Raw genomic sequence first — 5,710 nt, 5'->3', positions numbered from 1 at the left:
TGCCATCTAGGTCTTCTCATGCCCACAGTGTCATGTTCATGAGAGTTGCACTGTAGAGGATGCATAGGCAGGTAGTTATTAGATGAAGGAAAATTGATAGTTGGGATAGATGACTAGAGGCAAGTGTATATGCATGGATTAGACAGAGACATGTATATGGACGGGAGGGTTGTGATGCAAGAGGATGAATAGATGGAGAAACAGATGCATAGACATTTCTTGAAGGGGGTTAGGCAGACACTCCTATCTCTGTCTCTGTCTCTCTCATCTCTGTCTCTTCTATACATTTATGTTATTTCTTTCCAGGAAATGAAAACCTCAGGGTAAAGATGAGTCATGTGAAGAACTGCAAGAGTTGCTCCTGAAGCAGATCAGGGTGGATTAAATACTCGCAGCAAATGAAGCTAGGAGGGAAATTTCTTGAAGGATTTGAGGTGAGGAAAGATGTAACTTTTTCCATCTCTGTACCCAGGTGGAAAAAAAAAAAGTCCTCAAGCCCCTAAAGGAAGCGTCTCATCTAAGTTGGTATCAGTGGCACGTCTCATATTGAAATAGGATCTCATCACATTTACTAGCAGATTGGCAGTGGTGACCTTTGCAGAGCTTTGACCAGTTCACTCTCAGTCATTCTGCACCTCTGCACCTTCCATATACATTAGATGGAAGGTGCTGTTTTATGTATTTTTCCTCAAAAAAGTGCCCATTCAGGACAAAAATCATCTCTTGTTGTTTATGGCTATGCAGTTCCTATGACAATGAAACCTAGAGCTCCTGTAGGGAATCACAGCATGTTTGTAACAATAATGAAGCATTCAGCAGGACTGGGGAAGACAGTTGAGCCCACCCTCCTATCCCCCCACAAGCCACTGATGACCACAGTGCCCTTTAACCTTGCTTTTTGCATCATTATCATGTTATTAACATGTTTGCCTGCTAATTGACTCCAGTGGTGCAGCAATATCAACCAAGGGGCAGCTGAATTAGGGATAAGTGTCTTGCCCTGGAAGCAGAGAAGAGAGAGGGGAGAAAGGAGAGGAATCCCAGCCTACAGCTTATTTTCCTCTGGGAAAGACCTGCAACTTCTGTGGATAGATCTGGGACTCAGGGATTGGTCTCTTATGTCACCTGAAGACCCATAAATGAGCCATGCTAGAGATCATCCATGAATCAAGGGATTGCCGATGATAAAATTAAGGGTTCGCTTATGCTAAAAATGTATTGTGCTATTAACATGTTCATACCATGATAATGTCATTAATATTACAGTTTCACGAGGAGGCGCCACTGAGCCGGGCTCTCCCTGGATATTTCCAAGCTGGAGAAACTTGACAACGAGAAGGAACGAAGGAATTACTCTTCCTCTTTCAGGTGAAAAACTGAGGCATCAGGAATTAAACTGTGAGAGATTTGCCTGAGGTTTGTGAGTCAGTCTATGGCAGAGCCCTAAAATAAAATTGGAGTGTGACGGGGGGGATGTTTAAGGCAATGCAGAGCCAGAAGCTCATTGGAAATCTGCTCTACTTCTCAGGCGAGGAGGAAGATGCTGTAAGAGGCTCAGCTCGCTTGATCACTCAAGTGTCTATCAAAATTTTCCCTGTCATGAGCCCTCCTCCTTTGAAAATAAGGATCATATCACATGGGCCGTGAAGAAGAACCAGGTGCCAGCCTGAGGGGCTTTCAGCCAGGGTGTTAAGGGGCAGGGGAGTTACTGTCTGGTCACCCTGGGAGCAAGCATGGGAGGCAGAGGGAGGGTTACCCTGTCTCGTCCCCCAAATAGCAGGCGCAGTGGAAGGGAAACCCCCTGCCCATCACCTCTTCTGTTTTCCCTGTACCCAACTGAGCCCACACCATGAACTGCTTTGCAGCTTTATCCTGCCCCAGGAAAGCAGCAGCAGCAGGACCAGATAAGTGCAGGGGAAGGGGGATATGCCTGAGCATGAAGGAGAAGGTAGGGATCCTTACCTGTTTTTGGGACAAATGTTGGAACCACCCCGGCCTTCACCCACTGGCATCAGGGTCCTTTGGAGAGGAGGACGCCCCTAGTTCTGGACACAGTAGTGGACTTCTGCCTTCTTCCCCCCTTGCAAGTGGTGAAGCAAAGTGAAAATTGGGCCCCAAGCAAAGTTTCATGGAGCAACCGTGGGACAGAAAATGCCAGCATTTCAAACAGGTTATAAATGAGGAAGGGGCCTTTCCTGATGGAGCACGAGAGAACCCACACTCCTCTTGTTTCTAAATAGAAATGGGAACAGAGGGGTTATTTAAGAGAACATCTCATGCTAGCAGAGACTTATTGGACAACAGGAGCTTAAAGTCGCATCATAAGTCTGCCGTGCAGGCAGGAAAAGTTCTTGCTCAGCTCCCCCACCTGACTGTCTCACTGTGTCTCTGTAGGGCACAGTAATACACTGCAGAGTCTGCCAGCTGCAGTGCGGCGAGGGTCAGCTCAGTGGAGGAGCCATTGACCTGGGAAGAAAACCTCTCCTGAGCAAATGCCGCGGTGTGCTGGATACCTCTGCCTTTCTTCTCTCCTCTATGTAGGATGTATTGCAGCTGCCCGGATAGGAACTGTTGGTACCAGAAGAGATAGACATAGTCTGCATTGGACTCATAAGAACAGTGGAGGGTCACGGTGCCGCCTTCTGCTCCAGACACTTGAGATTCTGTAGCCTGGATCGAATCCCCCAGGGCTGCACCTGCAATGAGACACCGAGTCATCCCTACTTCACCAATGGGAGATCCAGGGATGAAGAGCCTGGGGGGCTGGACTCCAAAGGAGGGGTAGTCTGGGATAGGGACAAAAGGGGGCTTCATACCACAAGATAGGGCTTAGGGAGACAGTGGCATGAATGGAGTCTGACTCAGGGCTGGAGTTGGGGCAGGGCTTAGGATTTCAGGGAGCATGTGGGGCTTGGGATGAGGGTCAGGGTGGAGTTGGAGTTAAGGGCATGCTAAATGCAGGTGAGGGCAAGAACTGGGATGAGGGTCCCACTGGAGTCAGGCACTGGGAGCCTCGTTGACCCAGAACAGCAGGGAAAGCCAGCTCTACTTACCTACAAGGAGATTCAGCATCCAGATGTGGAGGACACTGCAGTTCTCTGTGGGGCAGCTCATAACACCAGGGCTGAGTGTGCTCCAGGAGGAGGATTAGAAAGTGTGTCTGTCCTGAGCACTGGGAAACAGTTTGCTGCTTGCTGTAAGCAACCTCACCCTGCAGCTGGGCCTGAGCTCTGGCTGGGAAAGAGGTGGGGGAGGCGGGTGGAGGTCAGGACACTCCTAACACAGGAAACACTGGGTTCAGGTGCACGGCTCTTGGCAACATCTGGGTTCTGTGAAGATGGGCGGGGTTGTGGTTACAGCTCGGCTCTGGGACAGCCGAGACACCTGGGTTCCCACCTCAGCTCCACCCTTGGTGGCACAGGGCAAGTTGTTTCCCCTCCATCTGGGTTGCATATTCCCTGGGGGGGAGGTTGTGGGAATTTGGGGCACAGCCAAGTCTCTGGAGCAAGCTGACCCATGTGGGATCAATACTGGCAGTGCTAGCCCAAGCTAAGTCACCTGACTTGGTGTTACATAAAGACCTATCTGCTTTAGTACCTCCTCCAGTGCCAGCCTCATCCTGATCCCAAGAACCAGGCGTCCAGGTTGACAGCAGGTTCCAGACCTCCTACCAAATGCGACCACTTCGGACGTCACTGGGAGAAGGGATCAAAAGTGTTCACACGGTTGTAGGCAGCTCCAAGCGGAGCAGGGCTAACCTGGAACTAGGCTAAAGGAGGAGGGAGAATTGGGGCTGGGCTCAAGTGTGTTTATGCTCGAGATACTGGGGAGTTGGAGGAGGGAAGGAGCCTTCTGCTGCTTCATGGAAGAGTTTGGGTTTTGACACCCTTAGACTTCACATTGCTCAGAGGCAGGATGAAAGCTCCCGTTGTGGGCCCGGGTTCAGGTCTGACTTGGAAGGCGGCAACTCAGTGGCTGGTCTTATGTAGGAATTATGTAGCACTGTCTCACCCTTGGGAGATCTGCCGGTCCCAGGGCAACGACACTGTGATCTGTGGAGCTGCCATGAAGTGTCCAAGCGGTCTATACAGGATTTATTGCAGCTGCTCAGACAGGGACTGTTGGTACCAGTTGAGAAAGACATAGTCTGCACTGGACTCATAACAGTCGAGGGTCACAGCGCCTCCTTCTCCAGTCACTTGAGACCCTGTAACCCATATTGAGTCCCCCAAGGCTGCACCTGCAATGAGACCCCAGATCATCCCCACTTCACCCATGGCAGATCCCAGGGGGATTTAGGGCTGAGGATCTGAGAGTAGCCTGGGGGCCTGGACACCAAATCAAGGGTAGTCTGCAGTAGGGATAGGAGTGGGTTTCACACTGTGAGATGGGGCTTAAGGAGACAGTGACATGGATAGTATCTGAATAAGGGCTGGAGTTGGTGCAGGTATTGAGATTTGGAGGGGCAGGATGTGGCTTGGGTTGAGGATGAAGTTGGAGTTAGGGGACTGCTAGATGTGGGTCAGAGCAAGAATTGGGCAAGAGTCCTGCTGGAGTTAGGTGCTGGGAGCTTTACAAGCCTGGGATAATGGGGAAAACTAGCTTCTCTTACCTAGGAGGAGATTCAGCCTCCAAATGTGGAGGATACAGTGCTTCTCCATCCGGTGGCTCGTAGCAGTAGGGCTGGGCATTCTCCCAACGTGTGTCTGCCTGACCACAGGATAATGCAGAGGGCTGGGAAGCAGAGAAGACCCCTTGCCGTAAACAACTTCACTCTTCACCTGGGAGCTGGGCCCAAACTCCAGCATGGAAAGGGGTGGGGGAGGCGGGTGGAGGTCAGGATGCTCCAAACACGCAGGAAACACTGGGTTCAGGTTTGTGACTCTCGGCAGCATCTGAGTTCTGTGAAGATGGGCAGAAATGTGGTTACAGCTCGGAGGTGCAGAGGCAAGGAGCCCGGTGGTGCACGGCTGGGGCTTAGGAGGGAAGGCAGCTGGGGCCAGGAGGCAGCTGGGGCTGGCACAACATGGTGCCAGGCAATGCAGCTCCCCACCCCACCCCACCCTCCATGGACTTTTCCCCTCCCCCTACAGATTTTTCCATGGGGGGTGCGAGTGTGTGCATGCATGTGTGCATGCATGTTTAGCCCCCACAATTTTATTTTTTCTTCCTCTGCTTATGCACACTCCTGCCTCGCCCCCTCCCGGGCCCTGTACACCCCTAGTGACAGCTCTGCTGGGGTTGGTATGGGGGCAAGTGGATAACATCCCCTGGGCTGGGCTGGGCTGGGCAGGAGGTGGGGCTGGGAGATCCCTTGGCCTCTAGAATTGGCTGGTAGCTGAGCACCCTCTGGTGGTGATCGACTTGAAGCAAATATCCCATCACCCTTTGCAATACCCGTTATACCTTGGAAAGGTTTTAAGAGCAGAGTGCACCTGTATTCTCCCTAGAGCTAGCCAGATGTGGTCTTACTAGAAAGCCTTTGAACTAATACTTGTGAGACCCAAGTTTAGTTTCCATTGTTTGTTACAGATTCCCTTGTTGACTCTGGGAGATTTGTCAAGACCTGGATATTGGAATGGCCATGCAAGAGTAATGTTGCTGGGCTGGTCCAGAAATGATGTGAGAGGCAGGAATTCCTCTGGGTGGTATCTTTTATTGGACCAACTATGTCACTGGGATAAAGTTAGACAAGTTTTCCCAAGCAAGA

The 5,710-nt window shown here is 51.1% G+C and overlaps 1 long non-coding RNA gene across 1 annotated transcript; it reads left to right on the top strand.

The window, feature by feature from the left end:
- The first annotated feature begins 309 nt into the window (after positions 1 to 309).
- LOC109284128 (uncharacterized) lies at positions 310 to 1,409 on the top strand. Its single transcript, XR_002091463.1, has 2 exons — positions 310 to 434; positions 1,267 to 1,409. It is a non-coding gene; the product is annotated as an uncharacterized LOC109284128 (long non-coding RNA).
- The last annotated feature ends 4,301 nt before the right edge of the window (positions 1,410 to 5,710 follow it).

This window comes from Alligator mississippiensis, chromosome 7 (assembly GCF_030867095.1).
Source record: "Alligator mississippiensis isolate rAllMis1 chromosome 7, rAllMis1, whole genome shotgun sequence".
NCBI classification, from domain to species: domain Eukaryota; kingdom Metazoa; phylum Chordata; order Crocodylia; family Alligatoridae; genus Alligator; species Alligator mississippiensis.
The sequence above is the reverse complement of the archived record's forward strand: the minus strand, read 5'-3'. Positions and strand labels throughout refer to the sequence as shown.